The sequence below is a fragment of the Eretmochelys imbricata genome, chromosome 1, assembly GCF_965152235.1.
Source record: "Eretmochelys imbricata isolate rEreImb1 chromosome 1, rEreImb1.hap1, whole genome shotgun sequence".
In the NCBI taxonomy this organism is placed as follows: Eukaryota; Metazoa; Chordata; order Testudines; family Cheloniidae; genus Eretmochelys; species Eretmochelys imbricata.
Genome location: NC_135572.1, coordinates 317,738,397 through 317,760,588, shown reverse-complemented (window position 1 = coordinate 317,760,588; position 22,192 = coordinate 317,738,397).

Sequence of the window (22,192 nt, the reverse complement as noted above, 5' to 3'; positions counted from 1 at the left end):
TCCAAGGAGAAAAATCTTATTCTTTATACTTGAATGCATGAAAAATAAAATTCTGTATTGACTCAAATGTAGTGTGTCATCCAGACTTTTTATTTGCCCCTATTATTGCTAAATAACTAATTATTCCTGATCTAAACCATTTTCTCAAAATAGAAAAGACATCCTTTGATTTGTGGATTCACTGGATAAAGTTAATCTTTCTGTACCCGTGCTGATTCTTTCAGAGGTTTGGGGAGGCTGTTTGTGCTCGTGCATCAATCGATATTTTTCTCTCACAGAAATTTCAATCCAGGTTTAAGTGTGATTAGGTTAAGCTTTGAAACAAGATGCCCAGTGGTATTTTCAGAAGCAGAGGTTGAGTTCATATTCCTAGAAACTACATTACTGTGGCATGTCTTTTGAAAACTTCAAGTAATTTCCTGTCATTTGCTCAATTCAGTACATCATCTCAATTCTCAACTATGATTATCCTTTGAATGTAGGCCTAGCACTGTGCATCCCTGTTTGTCAGGTGTTGAGGTTTGTAAGCAGAGTCTGAATGAGCTCTCCCCTGATATCTAGTGGTGAACTGTCGAAAAGGACTTCAGGAGCTGATTTTGTTTGCATAGACGTACCCACCCTGCTTAAGTGCTCAGTATGATGGGGTTGCTTGCCCAAATGATCACTTGTTCCTGGTGCTGGATCCCCAGTCTCCTTGTTATTGGGGAAGGAGTAATAAAGGGTTGTTATCCTTGTTGTGTGAACCAAGGGCAGCAGAACTGTACCTGGCATACCCTGATGGAGGTACTCACCCTCAACTCTGGTACTCGCTAGGCAGGGGACAAAGCCCAATGAGAGAAGGTGGGGATAGGTACTTGTACTTGTAGGTGTGGGCCCTCTTTAAAGGTCCTAGACACCATCTGACCCTTCCTCTCTCCAAGGTATAATAAAAGAGCTAATTGAGGGTCTTTTGTGACACACTGCAGAGCTGAAATCACGGATACCTAGGTCTATTAGACTTACTTTGGGATAGTCTTTGGCTCCCCCACTAAAAGCTGAAATCACCGAGAGCTATGTTAAGTGGGGAGCCCTGAAGATATCTTGGAGAGTGGCCAGCAGGGTGGCTGGTGGACAGGTGCAGCAAGTGGCTGGTGGAGAGGTGCAGCCAGCAGGGCGGCTGGTGGAAAGGTGCAGCAAGTGGCCAGCAGGGAGCTCTGGTGGAGAGGCGCGGCAAGTTGCCAGCAGGGTGGCTGGCAGCAAGGGCCAGAGCAGAGCCATGCAGAAAGGCGCAGCAATCTGCCGTTGGGGCGACGAGCAAGTGCCCAAGCAGCAGAGCATGTAAGGTGCTTCCTTACCCCACCCCCTCTTTCCACCCAAGGTGGGAGGTGAACTCCGCAAATGAACCTCTGAACTCTGGGGCTGCACTGGAAAAGGACAGCAACTGTGAGTGGGGTGAAGAGAAGGGATGGGTACATTAAAGGGATTTTTGGGTTGCTGGACTTAAGAACCTGAGGGGAAAAGGACTCTTCCCAACTTACTCGGGGGTGGGTCTTTTGCTCATGGTTTATGTTTATGAACCCTAGTTGTGGTGTTTTCCTAAATTAATGCTGAGTGAATTCCCTCCTTTTATTAAAAGTTTTTGCTACAGAGGTTGTGATTGTGAGAGGGGAAGTATTGCCTCTTAGAGGGCTGGTGTGTAATTGTCCCAGATCACTGGGTGTGGGCTCGAGCCAGTTTTGTGTTGTATTGTTGAAATGGAACCCCTAGATATTGAACCTGGCCCCTCTTGCTGCTAGCTCCACCTGGCAGAAGGGTTACATATGCAAACAGGAGATGTGCGAGACTGGCCACCTTTCTATAAGTATCATCTTTCTGCTTTGACTACCTAAATGTTTTCATATTTTCCTTTTTGTAAATCCTGTATACTCTTTGAGCCAAATTTGCTCTCACTCATACCAACCAAAATCAATGGGGATATGTGGATGAAAAGTGGGGGAGTGAAATTTGGCCCTATGTCCCAATACTGTCAAAGGATTAATTATTAACAGTTGGTGTCAGAATGCCTCTCTGGATCTTATGGGAGCCTATTTGATCCAGTGGGTAGGGCAATAAACTAAGGCTACATCTGTACTTGTAGCAGGTGGTGCGATTCCCAGCTTCAGTAGCTATACTTGTGCTTGCTCTCATTGAGCTAGTGGCTAAAAATAATGTAGCCATGGTAACACAGGCAGTGGCAAATGGTGGTATGGGTTAACTGCCATGAGTATTTACCTATGGAGGGTTCGTACCCAGGGCCAGTTAGCCTGTGCCACCTACTGGAGCTACACCACTACTTCTAGTGTACTAGGTCAATGACAGCTAACGTATGTTTACTCAAGCTGGAAATCACACCCCTAGCTCCAAGGGTAGACCTAGCCTAAGAGTTAGGAGATGTGGCTTCTTTTCCTGGCCTTGGGCATGTCACCTCCCTGGGTCTCAGTTTCTGTAAACTGGACATAATACTTATCTTCCTTTGTAAAGCACTTCAGTGCTTTTCATCCATGGATGTCAGAAAGAGCTAAAAAGTCTTTATTGCTGCATCTCATCTTCTTCTCCAAACTGCATTTTATGCTAAACCAAAAACCTAATCAGAAGTTCAGCATTATCCTTGGCCCATCATGTTTCTATGGTTACAAAGTCTGCATCTTTCATCTTCGGAGCCCAGCAAGAATTCACCCATTGTAAGATTGCCTTGCCCTGCCTCCATGACCCACCCTTATCAAGGATTGATTATCACGTTGCTGTTTTGCAAGCCTCATTCTGTCATGCACTGAAATCATTTCTGAATTAGCCTGCCTGCCTTTTGGTCAGAGAATTTGAACACAAAGCAATATTTTTTTCAGTAGTAGCCAGAGTTGCCATCATTAATGATAAAAATGTTGGAAGGGATATCAAACCTGGGGCTTCAGAGTTTAAACCAGTCTCTACCTGTTAGAGGTCAAGAGGAGGTCTAATGTTAAGGGACAGTTTTTCCCTCATATGCTTTCTGTGGGGTTCTTACACCCCTTCCTGAGTGGGCCACTGTCAGAGACAGGATGATGGATTAGATGGACATTGGATCCAATCCCATATGGAAACTCCTATGTTCCAGTATTACTTAATTATTCTGTACAGTGATGTATGAATCACTAGAAGGCAATAAAGCTGCTCTCTCTCAACCACCGCTGTGAACATCTGTGTTAAAAAGGTCTGGTTAAGGTATTCGTTTAAGATTCACTTAAACTCCTTCGGGTATTGGAATTAGAGCTAGGCAAATTTTTGGGAACATAGTTTATTCTCGGAAAAAATACAGTTTTCGGTCAATGAGAAACTATTTGTGAATTTGACACAAATTCACCGAATACTTCTGACAAAAAGAAATGTGTTCAGCCTAGATTCACAAAGGCACCGCTTACAAAATGAGAAGAAGGGGAGGTTTCACCATTTCAGCCCACAATGGGCTTTTTGTTGACTTTTCTGATTCAGTGAAAATTCAGAAGATGTTTAGATTTGGTTCACTTCAAACCACTTGGGTTTTTTTGGTTTTTCAGACCTGGCAGCAAACCAGAAAAACAATTATTCCCCCAGCTCTAATAGCAAAGCCCATCCTTTCTGAGGCTGAAATCAGAAGATGGCGGCTATCAAGCCCATTCCCCATCATCGCCAGAGCTCCTGTGTATTCCTAATTTGCAATTCCTTTCTTTCAAACATCTGTGGATTTTAGCTGTAGTGTCAGTGCAAATTACCACATAATAGCTCAAAGATGGTTTGATGTGTTGATCTACTCACTGTGACTTCCTCACAGCATGCTTAAAGGATGGTAACCTGCACTGCTACTCTGAGAGCTGGTAGCTGTGGCTCTTAGAAGATTGCTATTGCTGTTTTATGATGCTTCCAGCTCTCTTCTGTTTGGGGAGAAAAGCTCTGAGAGATCCCCATGTTCCAGCGAACTGGGCTGCCTGCTGATCCAGAACTTCTAGACTTTATTCTAAATGTGCCCATTTGGAGTTGTCTAAATGAGAGCCTGCCTACTGTGATCACATCTCTGTGACACAGAATAATTATAGACGGATTCCTTCTTCCTGATTTCTCAGTGATCTTTTTTTTTCTTGACAAAAAAAGTTCTATCTTAAGTATTATTTCTGAGTTTATTTCCAGCATGAGTGCTAGCCACTTTGGGTGATGCACCACAGAGGAGTAAGGTGGTGTAAGGCACCCCCACATCGTTGGTAACAGCATGCAAGAGGAAGGCAGCCTCTGTGAGGCTGCTACTCCCCCTCCTGTGCAGGGGGTGGAAAGTGGGCAGAGAATAGGTTGAGCTGTCACTCCACCTTCTCCTCCCAAAGCCTGTGACAGATGTTAGTCATATCACTTAATGCACTACTGGAAGATGTGATGATGAGGGCTGTGTACAAACCTATATAGAACAAACCTGTCAGAGTATCTGAGCTAGCATGCCAGGGGAAGTAATCCTGAGTAGAAATAGGACTGACTCAGATTGCTTACACACACACACACACCCTATCTTCACAGCTTTAGGGGAACCACATTCTTTCTTTGACTATTAAGGTAATAGTTTCAAAAGTACCAAAGTGACTTAGGAGCTGAAGTCCCATTTTTAAAGTAATTTAGGACTAGATTTTCAAAGGCATTTTGTGCCTAAAGATGCAGATAAGCACCTACAGAGATTTTCAAAAGCACCCAAGCTGGGTAGGTGCCTAACTTCCATTTGCTTAGGTGCTTTTGAAAATCCTACAAGACACATATCTGCATCTTTAGTCATGTAAATGCCTTTAAAAATCTAGCCCTTGGAAGACTAAATCCCATTTTCATAAGTGATTTAGGCACCTAGAAGCCTAATTCTCATTGAAAGTCAAGTCCTATTGACTTTCAATGAGAATTAGGGTCATGCATGCATAGATTGTGTTTGAAAATGGGATTTAGGTGCCTACGTTTTTTAGGCACTTTTTAAACTTTAACCTAAGACAAAACCTGGTTCCAGATCTGCTTCTGGGACAGCACAGCAATGAGCTGTGTTGTGCTCAGAGCTTGTGGTAAAGCCAGCATAGTGCTAAATTTACAAAATCCCCATGAAGCGACTTAAAATGTATTTCTTTTTTATTTAGATGGCTATACATAAATGCAAGGGGGATGGGGAACAAACAGGAAGAACTTGAAGTCAGTACTCATGCTAACTTTTTACTTTGGCATCACTGTCTGACTGGGTGGGATAAATCTCATTGCTGGAATATTGATATAAAGGGCTATAGTTTGTTCATTAAAGACAGGCAGGGAAAAAAGGGAGAAGTTGTTGCATTATACATCAAGAATACATATACTTGTTCTGAGGTCCAGAAGGAGATAAGAGCCAGACCACTTGAAAGTCTCTGGGTGAAGCTAAAAGGGGGGAAAATGAGGGATAATGTCATGGTAGGTGTCTACTATAGACCACCAAATCAAGAGGAGGAGGTGGATAAGGCATTTCGAGAACAAATAACGGAAATAGCCAAAACACAAGACCTGGTAGTAATGGAGGACTTTACTTGCCAGATATGCATTGGAAAAGTAATACAGCACAACACAAAACCTCCAGTAAGTTCTTGGACTGTACTGGGGATGACAACTTGTTTCAGAAGATAGAGGAAGAAACTAGTGGGACATCCATTTTGGACTTGATTCTAACTAATGGGGAAATTGGTTGTAAATGTGAAGGTAAAAGGCAATTTGGGTGAAAGTGATCACAAAATGATAGATTTCATGATTCTAAGAAAAGGAAGAAGTGAAAGCAGCAGAATAAAAAGAAGACTTTAACAAATTCAGAGATGTGATAGGAAGAAAATCTAAGGAAAAAAGGAATTCAAGAGAGCTGGCAATTTCTCAGAGGCAATATTAATGGCACAACAGCATCCTGATGGAAAGGAAAGATAGGAACAATAGGAAGCGTCAATAGGAAGAGGCTGGACCAGGAACTATTTAATCACCTGACAATCAAAAAGGAATCTTTTAGAAACGTGGAAACATGGACAAATTGCTAAGGATGAGTACAAAAGAATAGCACGAGCACATAGGGGCAAAATCAGAAAGGGTAAGGGCTTCTTTACATGGAGACACTCAGAAAAATTAATCCAAATTAACTACAGGTGTAAATTTAAAGTGGATTAATCAAACTGCACTAAACCCCTGTGTGGACCCTCTCATTCAGAATTAAAGTGGCCTGAATTCGGTGTATCTTAATTCACTGTGGAAGTGAAGACAAGCCCTGTGCATACAAGCCCGAGTAGGCACAAAATGAGTTACGTTTAGCAAGGGACATAAAAGGCACCTCTGTTCTATAATAACATTAGGAACAAGAGGAAAAGTGTAGGTGCTACATTATTTAGTGGAGAAGGTGAGCTAATAATGGGTGACATCTAGAAGAGCTGATGTGTGTTTAATGCCTATTTTGCTGCAGTCTTCACTAAAAAAGTTAATTGTGATCAGATGCTTAACACAATCAACATTAACAAGGGGGAAAGAACACAAGCCAGAATGGGAAAAGGAACAGGTTAAAGAATATTTAGATATGTTAGATGTATTCAAGACAGCAGGGCCTGATGAAATTCACCTTAGGGCACTTAAGGAAATTGCTTTTGCTATCTCAGAAAGATTAGCAATTATATTTGAGAACTCATGGAGGATGGGTGAGGTCTCAAAGAGAAGGAAAAGGACAAACATAGTACTATGTTTAGCAAGGGGAACAAAGCGGATCTGGGGAATTATAGACCAGCCAGCCTAATCTGATATCTGAAAAGATACTGGAACAAATTAACAATCAGTTTGTAAGCACCTAGAGGATAACAGGGTAAGTAGTAGCCAACATGGATTTGTCAAGAACGAATAATGCCAAACCAACCTAATCACTTTCCTTGACAGGGTTACTGACCTGGTAGATGCGGGGGCGGGAAGTAGTAGATGTGATATATCTTGATTTTAATAAGGTTTTTGACACAGTCCCACATTACATTCTCATAAGCAAGCTAGGGAAATATGGTCTAGAAGAAATTACTAGAAGGTGGGTGCATAACTGGTTGAAAAAATTATACTCAAAGAGTAGTTATCAATGGTTCACCGTCAAACTGGGAGTATGTATCTCATGCTGTCCCGCAGGAGTCTGTTCTGGGTCTGGTACTATTCAATATTATAAATAATGACTTGGATAATGGAGTGGAGAATATGCTTATAAAATTTGCAGATGACACCAAGGTGGGAGGGGTTGCAAGCACTTTTCAGAACAGAATTAGAGTTCAGAATGACCTTGACAAATTGGAGAATTGGTCTGAAATCAACAAGATGAAATTCAATAAAGACAAGTGCAAAGTACTATACTTAGGCAGGAAAAATCAAATGCACATATACAAAATAAACAACTGGCTAGGCAGTAATACCGCAGAAAAGTATTTGGGGTTATAGTGGATCACTAATTGAATATGAGCTAACAATGTGATGCAATAGCAAAAAAAGCTATTATCATTCTGGGGTGTATTGACAGCAGTGTCATATTTAAGACACTGAAGGTAATGTCCCCCTCTACTCAGCATCAGTGTGGTGTCAGCAGGAGTATCGTATCCAGTTTTGAGCTCCACACTTTTACAAAAATGAGGGAAAAATTGGAGACAGTCCAGAGCAGAGTAACAAAAATGATAAAAGGTTTAGAAAATCTGACCTAAGAAGGAAGATTTTAAAAATTGGGAATGTTAAGTTTTGAGAAAAGGAGTTTGATGGGGGGCCTGATAACAGTCTTCAAATATGTTATGAACTGTTATAAACAGGACTGTGAGTAAGTGTTCTCCAAGTATTCACCCAAGAGTTCTGAAGGAACTCAAATGTGAAATAGTAGGACAACTAACTATCATCTGTAACCTATCATTTAAATCCAATGACTGGAGGATAGCTAATGTGATGCCAATTTTTAAAAGGGGCTCCAGAGGTGACCCCAACAATTACAGGCAGGTAAGCCTCACTTCAGTACCTGGCAAATTCGTTGAAATGATCTAAAGAACAAAATTGTCAGACACATAGATTAACATAATTTGTTGGGGAATAGTCAACCTGGTTTTTGTAAACGGAAATCATGACTCATCACTCTACTAGAATTCTTTGAGGGGGTCAACAAGCATGTGGACAAGGGGATCTAGTGGATATAGTGTATTTAGATTTTCAGAAAGCCATTGACAAGGTCCCTTACCAAAGGCTCTTAAACAAAGTAAGCAGTCATGGGATAAGAGGGAAGGTGCTCTCCTGGACTGGTAACTGGTTAAAAGATAGGAAACTAAGGGTAGGAATAAATGGTCAGTTTTTAGAATGGAGAGGTGTAAATAGTGCTTGGCCCAGTCCTATTTAACATATTCATGAATGATCTGGAAAAAGGGGTAAACAGTGAGGTGGCAAAATTTGCAGATGATACAAAACTACTCAAGATAGTTAAGTCCCAGGCAGACTTTGAAGAGCTACAAAAGGATCTCTCAAAACTGGGTGAGTGGATATCAAATGTTGATAAATGCAAAGTAATGCATGTTAGAAAACATAATTCCAACTATACATATAAAATAATGGGGTCTAAATTAACTGTTACCACTCAAGAAAGAGATCTTGGGGTCATTGTGGATAGTTCTCTGAAAACTTCCACTCAATGTGCAGTGGTAGTCAAAAAGCAAACAGAATGTTGGAAATCATTAAGAAAGGGATAGATAATAAGACAGAAAATATCAGCCTCTATATAAATCCATGGTACACCCACATCTTGAATACTGTGTGCAGATGTGATTGCCTCATCTCAAAAAAGATATATTGGACTGGGAAAAAGGTTCAGAAAAGGGCAACAAAAATGATTAGGGGTATGGAACGGCTTCCGTATGAGGAGAGATTAATAAGACCTGGACTTTTCAGCTTGGAAAAGAGACGACAAAGGGGGGATACAATAGAGGTCTGTAAAATCATGACTGGTGTGGAGAAAGTAAATAAGGAAGGGTTATTTACTCCTTCTCATAACACAAGAACTAGGGGCCACCAAATGAAATTAATAGGCAGCAGGTTTAAAACAAACAAAAGGAAGTATTTTTTCACACAATGGACAGTCAACCTGTGGAACTCCTTGCCAGAGGATGTTGTGAAGGCCAAGATTATAACAGGGTTCAAAAACGAACTAGATAAAATCATGGAGGATAGGTCCATCAATGGCTATTAGCCAGGATGGGCGGGGATGGTGTCCCTAGCCTCTGTTTGCCAGAAGCTCGGAATGGGCGACAGGGGATGGATCTAGAGTGATCAGGTAGTAGATGCGAAAAATTGGGATGGGGTGGGGGGTAAAAGGTGCCTATATAAGAAAAAGCCCCGAATATTGGGACTGTCCCTATAAAATTGGGACATCTGGTCACCCTAGATGGATCACTTGATGATTACCTGTTCTGTTCATTCCCTCTAGGGCACTTAGCATTGTCCACTGTCGGAAGACAGGTTTCAGAGTAGCAGCCGTGTTAGTCTGTATCCGCAAAAAGAAAAGGAGTACTTGTGGCACCTCAGAGACTAACAAATTTATTTGAGCATAAGCTTTCATAAGCTACAGCTCACTTCATCGGATGCACTCAGTGGAAAATACAGTGGGGAGATTTATATATACAGAGAACATGAAACAATGGGTGTTACCATACACACTGTAATGAGAGTGATCAGGTAATTACCAGCAGGACAGCGGGGGAGGGGGAACCTTTTGTAGTGATAATCAAGGTGGGCCATTTCCAGCAGTTGAGAAGAATATCTGAGGAACAGTGTGGGGTGGGGGGGAATAAACGTGGGGAAATACTTTTACTTTGTGTAATGACCCATCCACTCCCAGTCTTTATTCAAACCTAAGTTAATTGTATCCAGTTTGCAAATGAATTCCAATTCAACAGTCTCTCATTGGAGTCTGTTTTTGAAGTTTTTTTGTTGAAGAATTGCCACTTTTAGGTCTGTAATCGAGTGACCAAAGAGATTGAAGTGTTCTCCGACTGGTTTTTGAATGTTATAATTCTTGAAGTCTGATTTGTGTCCATTTATTCTTTTACGTGGAGACTGTCCAGTTTGGCCAATGTACATGGCAGAGGGGCATTGCTGGCACATGATGGCATAGATCACATTGGTAGATGTGTAGGTGAACGAGGCTCTGATAGTGTGACTGATGTGATTAGGCCCTATGATGGTGTCCCCTGAATAGCTATGTGGACACAGTTGGCAACGGGCTTTGTTGCAAGGATAGGTTCCTGGGTTAGTGGTTCTGTTGTGTGGTGTGTGGTTGCTGCTGAGTATTTGCTTCAGGTTGGGGGGCTGTCTGTAAGCAAGGACTGGCCTGTCTCCCAAGATCTGTCAGAGTGTTGTAGATCCTTGATGATGCGTTGGAGAGCTGAAGGTGATGGCTAGTGGTGATCTGTTATTTTCTTTGTTGGCCCTGTCCAGTAGTAGGTAACTTCTGGGTACTCTTCTGGCTCTTTCAATCTGTTTCTTCTCTTCAGCAGGTGGGTATTGTAGTTGTAAGAATGCTTGATAGAGATCTTGTAGGTGTTGGTCTCTGTCTGAGGGATTGGAGCAAATGCGGTTGTATCGAAGAGCTTGGCTGTAGACAATGGATCATGTGGTGTGGTCTGGATGAAAGCTGGAGGCATGTAGGTAGGCATAGCGGTCAGTAGGTTTCCGGTATAGGGTGGTGTTTATGTGACCATCGCTTATTAACACCATAGTGTCCAGGAAGTGGATCTCTTGTGTGGACTAGTGTTGGATCATATTAAAGAAGTTCTGTATTAAAATCACAAATGAATTTGATTCCCCATAGTTTAAATTCCAGGGTATTACTAATTAAGAGGTCTCTTGGTTTTTGGTACTGTTTCTCTCCCTCTACGTGTGAAACTTGCAAGCTGCTAATTGCGTTAGTACATTCTAAGACAGAGTCTGTTCTCAAAGCTATTCTTTGTAACAACAACTACTCACACAGAGAGAGACTCAAAGCAATACTCTGTAACAATAGAAACAGCACCCAGAGACTCCCTGCCCTTTTGTTGTATTCATCTCGCTTTGTTAACAATTGTGATTAAAATAGAGATAGAGGATGTATGTGGATGGATGCTTGGTGTGGATAATAACTGAATGATCAGGGAGGTGCCAGCCTAAGAATCCAGTGTCCATCGGCTGAAGAAGGTGTCAAGTGGAAATAACCAGAGGACCCCCGGAGGGCAGACTGGAATCCACCCAACAACCTCAAGAATGGGAGAACCAAAGAACAAGATAACATCTGGCAGCACGGAGCCATCAGGAATGTGACGTCTGCTGATTGATTCGGCAACGGCATGATGAAGCAATTCCCATAGACTGACATAGGAAGAAATTCCTATAAAAATGGACTCTAGAAAGTGAGAACTTTGGGGTCTGATTCTGCAAACCAACTTCCAGGAGCATCAGATGTGCGTCTGACAAGGCCCTGCTCCCTTCTCATGTCCTGGCCACCTGGCCAGTGGCTTGGCATGAGCAACTCTAAGACTGGTAACTATGATAACAACCTTGCAGAACCTGTGTGTGTGTGTTTGTATGAATGAATATGTGAATAAATATGAGATTGAATGGAATGTTATAGCTATAACTAACTGCTTACTATGATTCTTTCTGTATTCACAATAAATGTGGTATTTTGCCTTTTCCCCTTTAATAAGATCCTGCTGGTTTTTATTTTATTGGTATAACACTAGTCCAGCCTGAGGTTGATGGCGGGATGGAAATTGTTGAAATCATGGTGGAATTCCTCAAGGGCTTCTTTTCCATGGGTCCAGCTCATGAAGATGTCATTAATGTAGCGCAAGTAGAGGAGGGGCATTAGGAGACGAGAGCTGAGGAAGCGTTGTTCTAAGTCAGCCATATGACCGTTCTTATGTTCTTATGTCCACTGAATGCAGGACAAGAAGAAATCCGCTTAATCTTCAGCAAGGGAAATTTAGGTTAGTTATTAGAGAAAACTTTCTATCTGTAAGGGTAGTTAAGCATTTTAGTAAGCTTCCAAGGAAGGTTGTGGAATCCCCCATCATTGGAGGCTTTTTAAAACAGGTTGGACAAACACCTGTCAGGGATAGTTTAGATATATTTGGTCCTGCCACAGCACAGGGGCTAAATTAAATGACTTCTTAAGGTCCCTACCATCCCTACATTTCTTTAATATTTTGGGATATTCCTTCAGTGAAACAATATTAGTGTGAAGAAATTAACAGTGGGGCTTTGGTGAGCTCTAGTTCTGTTGTTAGTGCAAAGGTCTAACTGAACAGAATCTAGCAGAACCAGAATGCCATGAATTCCAGAGGTGGATTAAATAGAACACACATAAGGGAATAGAAGTACCATTCCTGCAAGTACTGCTAAGCTTCAAAACAGCTAGGTGGCCAGAGTGTGAGAGACTCACAATTGTCACTATTAATCATAACAGTGTGATACCAGTTTGCAATGTCAGGAGAGAAAGGAGGAGGGAGGGACATGATAAACTGTTCTCATTATCATAGCGCGGAGAGACAGACCATAGATAATGTGGTACCAGAGTTCACTAACTAGTAAACCAATAGAAAAAATGAGGGAGAATTAATGCTATAGACTGACTCTGCAAGCCCAGAGATGTTATGGTTTTGCTATAGTCTTTACCTGGAAACATAAACACCTTGCTGTGAAAGAAAGCTAAATGAGAGGCCTTCGTTTGTTCTGGCAATAGGGTAGGACAGGAGAGCTGAGGAGTCAGCACTGTATCACTCCCCTAAATAGAGTCTCATGAGCTACTGGCACAAACGTAGCAGCTATACCTGCTCTAATTATCACATATTTAGAGAGCCCTGAAGACCTTAGAAATGCTGCAGGGCCAGGAGAGGAACTCCACTGCTGCACACTTTAAGATGTGTACAGGAATGGAACCTCACTTTCATTGGCTTCCTAGGATCAGCAGGAAAAGAGCTGTCCTCTTGCATGCCTTGGGACAAAGATATGGGGCAGGCATCTGCCAGGTTGTACTCTGAAGTCCCAGCAAAGCTGGAACCTTCCTTCCACACAGTTTGGCTCTACAAGTTCCAGGCACTTTTATTTCTCCATCAAAAGCACTGACACCCAAAATTTACATCATCACTGTTTTGATGCATAAAATGTTATATTATTTGACAGATGCTGATATCTAACTGTCAGCTTCCCCAGCATAATGAAACTAATTAATTACTTTGTTCTTTTTTTGTATTTAAGCCAGGCTCTGTATGCCTTTGTTTAGCTCCAAGTTTGTCTAAAAGATCAAGTGCTGAAACAAAACTCTCTGAAAGTTATAGGGATCTGAAAAAAAATTAGACACTGGGCCTAAAATTTTATTTAAAAAGAGTCCAGGTGGGTGAGGTAATATCTTTCACTGGACCAAATTCTGTTGCTGAGAGAGACAAGCATTCAATCTTATGCAGAGCTCTTCTTCAGGTCTGGGACATATACTCCATGTCACAGCTAATTGCACAGTGGAACAGATTGTTTCACATAAGACGTTAACTCATATTTTAAGGGACCATACAAGGTGAGACTGAGTTAGTTTCCCAGACCTGAAAAAGAGCTCTGTGTAAGCTCAAAACTTGTCTCTCTCACCAACAGAAATTGGTCCAATAAAAGATATTACTCCAACCACCTTGTCTCTCTAATATCCTGGGACCAGGGCAGCTATAACAACACTGCATGTTTAATAAGAGTCATTTTTAACTCCTTTGGATTCTTGGAGTAGTGAGACATTTTCTCAGAATTTTGCAGAAAAATGTGGGTTACATCCTCAACTGGTGTAAGTCAGCACTGCTCTATTGGCTTGACACTGATTTACACCAGCTGACTTTACCCTCAGAGTCAATGGTGTCATTTTGGTTATGGTTAAGATTTGTTTTTATGCCTTACAAAAGGTTTAAATATGCTTTTAACTGGAAAAACTGAACCCATTTTGACCATGAAGTATTTGCTAATTAATACATTTACTTCATAATTAACACATTCACCAAATATGTCAAGACTGGCTTGTCAGCATTTTGAATTTTCTAAGTACAAAAGAAGGGGATGTAACAGATCATTGCAATTTGCTGAAATGGGCATCCTGTTAAGATTATTGGAAGATGAAGACCCTCGGGGAACCTCAGTCCCACTTAATTCTAAACCTGATAATCAGATAGTTCAACCTTCTTCTAAAGAAATGAATCATCTTAGATGATAAAAATTAATTTAAAATAAAAGTTACTCATTCTGGGAAATGGGCTATTGAAACAACACAGACAAAATCTTTCAAACGTCATGTCTTCTGTCTTCAAAGAAGCAAATTAATTTCTGATCTGATCACAGCCATTCTTCGGGCCTAATATTCCCCCACTATCCTCTCCCTGAAAATAATCAAGAGACCCAAATATTGGAAGTTGTTCTATGAATGCACCTCTGCGTCTGCACTGAATCCCTTTGGCATCGATGGTCCATCAAGGCAGAATCATTTGCAGGATCTGGGCCATAGCAACTATGTCTTCTCTACTGCCTTGGAAATAGGCAACTGGCAAATGTCACGAAAAACACACAATATGCACAGCTAGAAATTCTAAGGGCTGAATCCTTCTTGCCTTATACACAGGGATAATCATTTGACATTAGGAGTCTCAGAGTCTCTTCCTACTACAGTCTGAAAGTCTTTTGATGCTAATATTTGCATTTATTTGACATTTAATCTAAGTACTTTCTCAAAGTCTCAGGTGTAATTTATTACATCTTCCTTGGAGGTTATTTTTACGTTATACAGTGGTTTGATTTTATTTTTTCATTTAATGCACTAAAAATACAAGCAACAGGTCCTGCGGATATTTCACATCATTGCATGTGTGGGGCACTTGCAGTGTGAAAATTGATTTTTGGAGTGTGGACCTTCACTAAATCTTGACCAAGAAATTTGGACCTTGACAAAAAATAATTGACTACTACTGGCCTCAGGTTGTATACTAGAGAATTCGTTAAAATCTATTAAGTTTATGGGATAGTCCTGAGATCTTGAAAAATAAAATATTGAATTCTTCTCATAATTAAACAACACAACAAATATTTCAACAAAGCAAATAGAGAACATCAATATATATTTTTTAAATCAAGGCTTCTAAAAGAAGCTCCTGCAGCTGTCCCATGGAGGTCCCTTCTTGCCAGCTGAAGCCATTGTGCGCCAGCACATATAGTCTGGGATTTAAAATGCTGTCCCAGTATTGCCCACATTTGCAGAATTAAAGTGGGTCCCTATTTTCAAAATGTTTCCAGACTTTGCTAAAAAAAAATGAAACGCTCCACATCATTCATTTGCTCTTGCTACAGGTCACCTACTTTACATCACTGTGAGTGTAAAACCCGCCTGCACAATATCCCTACAAGTTGGGTGGAGTGGCAATGATCAGTGCCCCAGTGCTAGAGAGGTTGGACCCATGTGGTGAGAAGGGATACAATGTTCCTTTGAAAATGGGTTGTTTTTTTTGTTTTTTGGGGTTTTTTGTTTTGTTTTTTTTTTAACTCAAACATCCAAGCAGATCCGAAGAGGCTCATTCTGCCTGCAGGATTGGCATGGCTCTAGTACAGAGGTTATTTCAAAGGACTTGTCACTTGGAGGCTTATTGGTTCTAAAGAAGGATAACTTGCAACTCGCTGTCTGACCATGGCGAGTCCTTGGATGTGTTTTCTCTGCTGTCAATATAGCTTTATAACTCAGCATATCTTTCATTTAAAATAATATAGCATGAAGTGCATCCAAAGGAATGAAGTGAGACCACATTGTCTAAAAATTCCAACAAACTTTTTCACAACTCTCACACAGCAGCACCTGCCTCTCCTAAAGCTGGCAGCAGGCAACATCATCCTTCAAAACATCTTTGTTTCAGTTCCCATTCCCCAGCATTCCTCCCAAGCCACACCCACCTTCAGTCCAATTAATGAGGGAGAAAATGCCCGTTACAGGATTATTAAAATATTATTTTTGTAAAGCAGTAGATAATGAGGATTAAAATAGATGAAAAGACTTAATGTTTGAAATGAGATCTCTTTTTACCTCCTTCCCTGAGCTCTGTATTCCACATAGAATCGTAGAATATCAGGGTTGGAAGGGACCCCAGAAGGTCATCTAGTCCAACCCCCTGCTCGAAGCAGGACCAATTCCCAGTTAAATCATCCCAGCCAGGGCTTTGTCAAGCCTGACCTTAAAAACCTCAAAGAAAGGACATTCTACCACCTCCCTAGGTAACACATTCTAGTGTTTCGCCACCCTCATAGTGAAAAAGTTTTTCTTAATATCCAATCTAAACCTCCCCCACTGCAACTTGAGACCATTACTCCTCGTTCTGTCATCTGCTACAATTGAGAACAGTCTAGAGCCATCCTCTTTGGAACCCCCTTTCAGGTAGTTGAAAGCAGCTATCAAATCCCCCCTCATTCTTCTCTTCTGCAGACTAAACAATCCCAGTTCCCTCAGCCTCTCCTCATAAATCATGTGTTCTAGACCCCTAATCATTTTTGTTGCCCTTCGCTGGACTCTCTCCAATTTATCCACATCCTTCTTGTAGTGTGGGGCCCAAAACTGGACACAGTACTCCAGATGAGGCCTCACCAATGTCAAATAGAGGGGAATGATCACGTCCCTCGATCTGCTCGCTATGCCCCTACTTATACATCCCAAAATGCCATTGGCCTTCTTGGCAACAAGGGCACACTGCTGACTCATATCCAGCTTCTCATCCACCGTCACCCCTAGGTCCTTTTCCGCAGAACTGCTGCCTAGCCATTCAGCCCCTAGTCTGTAGCGGTGCATTGGATTCTTCCGTCCTAAGTGCAGGACCCTGCACTTATCCTTATTGAACCTCATCAGATTTCTTTTGGCCCAATCCTCCAATTTGTCTAGATCCTTCTGTATCCTATCCCTCCCCTCCAGCGTATCTACCACTCCTCCCAGTTTAGTATCATCCGCAAATTTGCTGAGAGTGCAATCCACACCATCCTCCAGATCATTTATGAAGATATTGAACAAAACCGGCCCCAGGACCGACCCCTGGGGCACTCCACTTGACACCGGCTGCCAACTAGACATGGAGCCATTGATCACTACCCGTTGAGCCCGACAATCTAGCCAGCTTTCTACCCACCTTATAGTGCATTCATCCAGCCCATACTTCCTTAACTTGCTGACAAGAATACTGTGGGAGACCGTGTCAAAAGCTTTGCTAAAGTCAAGAAACAATACATCCACTGCTTTCCCTTCATCCACAGAACCAGTAATCTCATCATAAAAGGCGATTAGATTCGTCAGGCATGACCTTCCCTTGGTGAATCCATGCTGACTGTTCCTGATCACTTTCCTCTCGTGTAAGTGCTTCAGGATTGATTCTTTGAGGACCTGCTCCATGATTTTTCTGGGGACTGAGGTGAGGCTGACTGGCCTGTAATTCCCAGGATCCTCCTTCTTCCCTTTTTTAAAGATTGGCACTACATTAGCCTTTTTCCAGTCATCCGGGACTTCCCCCGTTCGCCACGAGTTTTCAAAGATAATGGCCAATGGCTCTGCAATCACAGCCGCCAATTCCTTCAGCACTCTCGGATGCAACTCGTCCGGCCCCATGGACTTGTGCACGTCCAGCTTTTCTAAATAGTCCCTAAGCACCTCTATCTCCACAGAGGGCTGGCCATCTCTTCCCCATTTTGTGATGCCCAGCGCAGCAGTCTGGGAGCTGAACTTGAAACCCCCGCCCCTCATGCTGCCTCACCGCTACCCCCCCGAACCCCTGAACCATCGCCTCCGCCCCCCGACACGACCCCTGCTAACCAGCCCCCAGATGATGCTATGGAGGGCTGGACCCTAGTCCAGGGGAAGCGAGGCAAGCGGAAGGCTCGAGCTCCGCTGCATCCATCCGATGCGGAAGCCCCCCGGAAGACCAGGAAAGGGGGCACTGCTATCGAGCCTCCCGCCATGGCCACGAGCGAGATCCATCCGCTGGTGTCGGGAGGGGAGGACGGACTGGCATTGGAGGGCAGAATCCCCCCTCCACAGGACACCCTCCCCTCCGAGACTCCTGAGGACGCCCCTTCTGCCTGGATACCAACCGAACCCCCCGCGGACCCCGAGGCGACCGTTGAGGCGGGCCCTAGAGGACAGGCCCCCGGGGTAGCAGGAGCTGGCCTCTCCTCCATGTATGCGGAGATTGAGGCCCTAGATTTGACCCCGGTCACCCAGGGAGAGGATGATCTACCACCAGCTGGCCTCGAGCTGGGCAACCTTACCCCAGCCCCCCTTTCCCCATGCTCCCTCCCCCTAATTGCCTTCCCGGCCGAGCACCCTGCAGAAGGTGGTCCACCACCTGATGCCATGGCCGCCAAGACCACCACGGAGCCAGCGCCTAGCATTATTGGGAGCCCCCTCCCTTACCCCTTAACCCTTGACTCTGCTCAGGAGGCACTTTCCTTTAGCTGCTTGCCTCCTGAACCCCAGAGCCTTACCCCTGCCCCTGCCCCCATCCCTAACCCTGCCCAAGTCCCCTCCTCCTGCAATGCTAATGCCGCCCCTGGGGTTATTTCCTTTCCACCTTTCGCAGATTCCCCCCAGGGAGCAGTCTTTGCACTTTCTAGTCGCGACCCATTAGGAGTTGGAATTTTTTCCCTGCCATCCCCCTCCACCCAAGGCGTGAAATGAATTTAATAACCCCAGCCTGTCAGACGCCCCGTCGGTGGTCCGAACCCTGTTTACCCACCTTAGCGGACCACGAGGCTGTATTAAGAGTCCCACCAGGGAACACCCCGGAAATTGTAACCCCACCCCCCCATGAGCTGCGGCATGCACTACAGAAGTTCCTAGAACACACCCGTGGCGCCTGCAATAGGGTACAGCTGGCTCTTCAGCTATGGGGGGACTTTGACCAAATCCTCCAGGCCACAAGGGCCCTTATACAGGAGGGCAGGGGGCAAGGAAGGTGCGGTGCTGCGGTCTACGAGCGAGCCCGCGGCTTCCAACACGATCTACTCATCCACAGGATGGGTCACGGGTTGCTGTGCAACCCGCCGGGGGCCCTGAACACCCCCGCCAACAAGAAACCCCCACCCCCCCAGACCTCCGCATGACGCCTCTTATTATTGCGACCCTGAATACCAGGGGCTGTAGGATGGCTCTTCGCAGGTCCCAGGTGCTCTCTTACCTTCGGGAAGGGGGGTACTCTGTAGTTTTCCTGCAGGAGACCTATACGGACCCGACCGCCAAGGCCAGGTGGCAGCTGGAGAGGGGGGACGGGGTATACTTTAGCCACTTCGTGACCTGGCAAGCTGGAGTGGTGACCCTGTTCTCCCCCAACCTACGGCCCGAGGTGCTAGGGGTCACTGAGGCCGTGCCGGGCCACCTGCTGCACCTTCGAGTCCATATGGAGGGGCTCGTGGTCAATCTTGTTAACATCTATGCCCAGCAACTGAGCTCAAGGCGGCCACAATTCTATCAGCGGGTGTCCGACTTTCTCGACACCCTAGATTCACATGAGTGCCTGGTCCTGGGAGGGGACTTTAACACCACCCTCGAGGAACGGGACCGCTGAGGGGCCGAGCCGAGCCCGGCCGCCGCGAATATTCTCCGAGGGATAGTTGAACATCACTCCCTAGTGGACGTCTGGCGTGATCATCGCCCAGATGACACTTCCACGTTCACTTTTGTCCGGGTGGAGGCCCATCGGTCACACCACTCTCGGTTGGACCGTATTTACTTATCCCGTTTCCATCATTCACAGGCCCACTCCTCCGCCATTCGGCCGGCCCCATTCTCCGACCATCATTTAGTCACCGTAACGGTCTCCCTCTGTGCAGAGAGACCGGGGCCGGCCTATTGACACTTTAGCAACAGCCTGTTGGAGGACGAGAGCTTCGTGATGTCCTTCTGGGAGTTTTGGCTGGCCTGGCGAGAGCAGTGGCGTGCCTTTCCCTCGGTGCGGCGATGTTGGGATCTCAGGAAGGTGCTCGCCAAGCTCTTCTGCCGTGACTACACTCGGGGCACCAGCCGACGGCGAAATGCGGCGATAGAGCACTTGGAATGGGAGGTCTTAGAGATGGAGAGGCACCTGGCCGCCAACCCCGAGGACCTGTCCCTCTGCGGAGCGTGCCGGGAGAAGCAGGAGGAGCTCCGGGCCCTCGAGGACCACCGGGCCCGAGGTGCCTTCGTTCGGTCCCGCATCCGCCTCCTTCGGGAGATGGACCGCGGCTCCCGCTTCTTCTATGCCCTGGAGAAAACGAGGGGGGCCAAGAAACACGTCCCCTGCCTTCTTGCGGAAGACGGCACCCCCCTCATGGATCCGGAGGAGATGTGTGGGAAGGCCCGTGACTTCTACACAAGCCTTTTCTCCCTGGATCCGACCGATCCTGGCGCTTGCGGGGTGCTCTGGGAGGAACTCCCCACGGTCAGCGTGGGTGACCGAGACCGGCTAGAGCTGCCTCTCACCCTGGCCGAGTTTTCAGAAGCCCTCCGTCGTATGCCCACTAATAAGTCTCCAGGCATGGATGGGCTGACCGTGGAGTTTTACCGCACGTTCTGGGACATCCTTGGCCCAGACCTAGTCACCGTCTGGGCTGAGTCCTTGCAGAGCCGGGTCCTCCCTCTGTCGTGCAGGCGAGCGGTGCTCGCCTTGCTGCCGAAGAAGGGGGACCTCCGCGATTTACGAAAGTGGCGTCCCATCTCACTCCTTAGCATAGATTACAAAATCGTAGCGAAAGCAATCTCGCTGCGGCTAGGGTCCGTGATGGCGGACGTGATCCACCCAGACCAGACCTATACTGTCCCAGGTCGCAGCATTTTTGACAACCTATTTCTAGTCTGAGACCTTTTGGAACTCGGGCGGAGAGATGGTCTGTCGTTCGCCCTCCTGTCTCTTGATCAGGAGAAGGCGTTTGATAGAGTAGACCATGGGTACCTCCTGAGCACTCTGCAGGCGTTTGGATTCGGACCTCAGTTTGTGAGTTTTCTCCAGGTGCTGTATGCCTCCGTGGAGTGTTTGGTTAGGCTCAACTGGACCCTGACTGAACCGGTCAGCTTCAGGCGAGGAGTGCGGCAGGGGTGCCCTCTCTCGGGCCAGTTGTACGCTCTGGCGATCGAGCCTTTCCTCTGTCTCCTCCGCAGGAGGATGACAGGTTTGGTGCTGCGGGAGCCGGAGCTGCGGCTGGTCCTGTTGGCGTACGCCGATGACGTACTCCTCGTGGTCCAGGCCCCGGGCGACTTGGCGCGAGAGGAGGCATGCCAGGCCATCTATTCGGCAGCCTCCTCCGCCCGAGTCAACTGGGTCAAGAGCTCTGGCTTGGTGGTGGGGGACTGGGGGCAGGTAAGCTCCCTCCCACCTGCGCTTCAGACCATCCGGTGGAGTGCGGGTCCACTGCTCTATCTCAGCGTTTACCTTTCCGCCATGCACCCTTCCCCGCCGGAGAAGTGGCAAAATTTAGAGGGCGGGGTGATAGAGCGGATCCAGAAATGGACGAGACTACTCCGATGTCTCTCCCTCCGACGGAGAGCACTGGTGCTTAACCAACTAGTCCTGTCCACGCTCTGGTACCGGCTCAACACCCTGGCCCCGGCCCTGGGTTTCCTGACCCACCTCCGGAGATTGATTGATTCTAGAGTTCTTCTGGTCAGGAATGCACTGGCCCCTGTTGGAGTTCTTCATCTACCCCTGAAGGAAGGAGGGCAGGACCTGAAGTGTCTGTACACTCAGGTCCATGTTTTCCGCCTCCAGGCCCTGCAGAGGCTCTTTTATAGTGCAAGTAGTTCGGCATGGAGCATACTGGCGCACGCCTTCCTGCACCGCTTCCAAGGGCTCCGATACGACCGGCAGCTCTTTTATTTTTGTCCGAGAGGTTTTCCGCGAGACCTCTCCGGGCTGCCGGTCTTCTACCAGGACCTCCTCCGGACCTGGAAACTGTTTCTAACGACCAGGTCCGTGTCACCATAGAAACGTGGGAGCAGATCTCCTCACGGAGCCCCTGCTACACAATCCCCAACTCCGTGTGCAGGTGGCGGAGTCCCGCTCGGTGCGCCAGAGGTTGATCCTGGCGGAAGTCACGAGGGTTGGAGACTACGACCAGAGAGATTGGCTGGATCCCCTGACACTCACTCGGCGCATGGGGCTCTCCAGCCCGC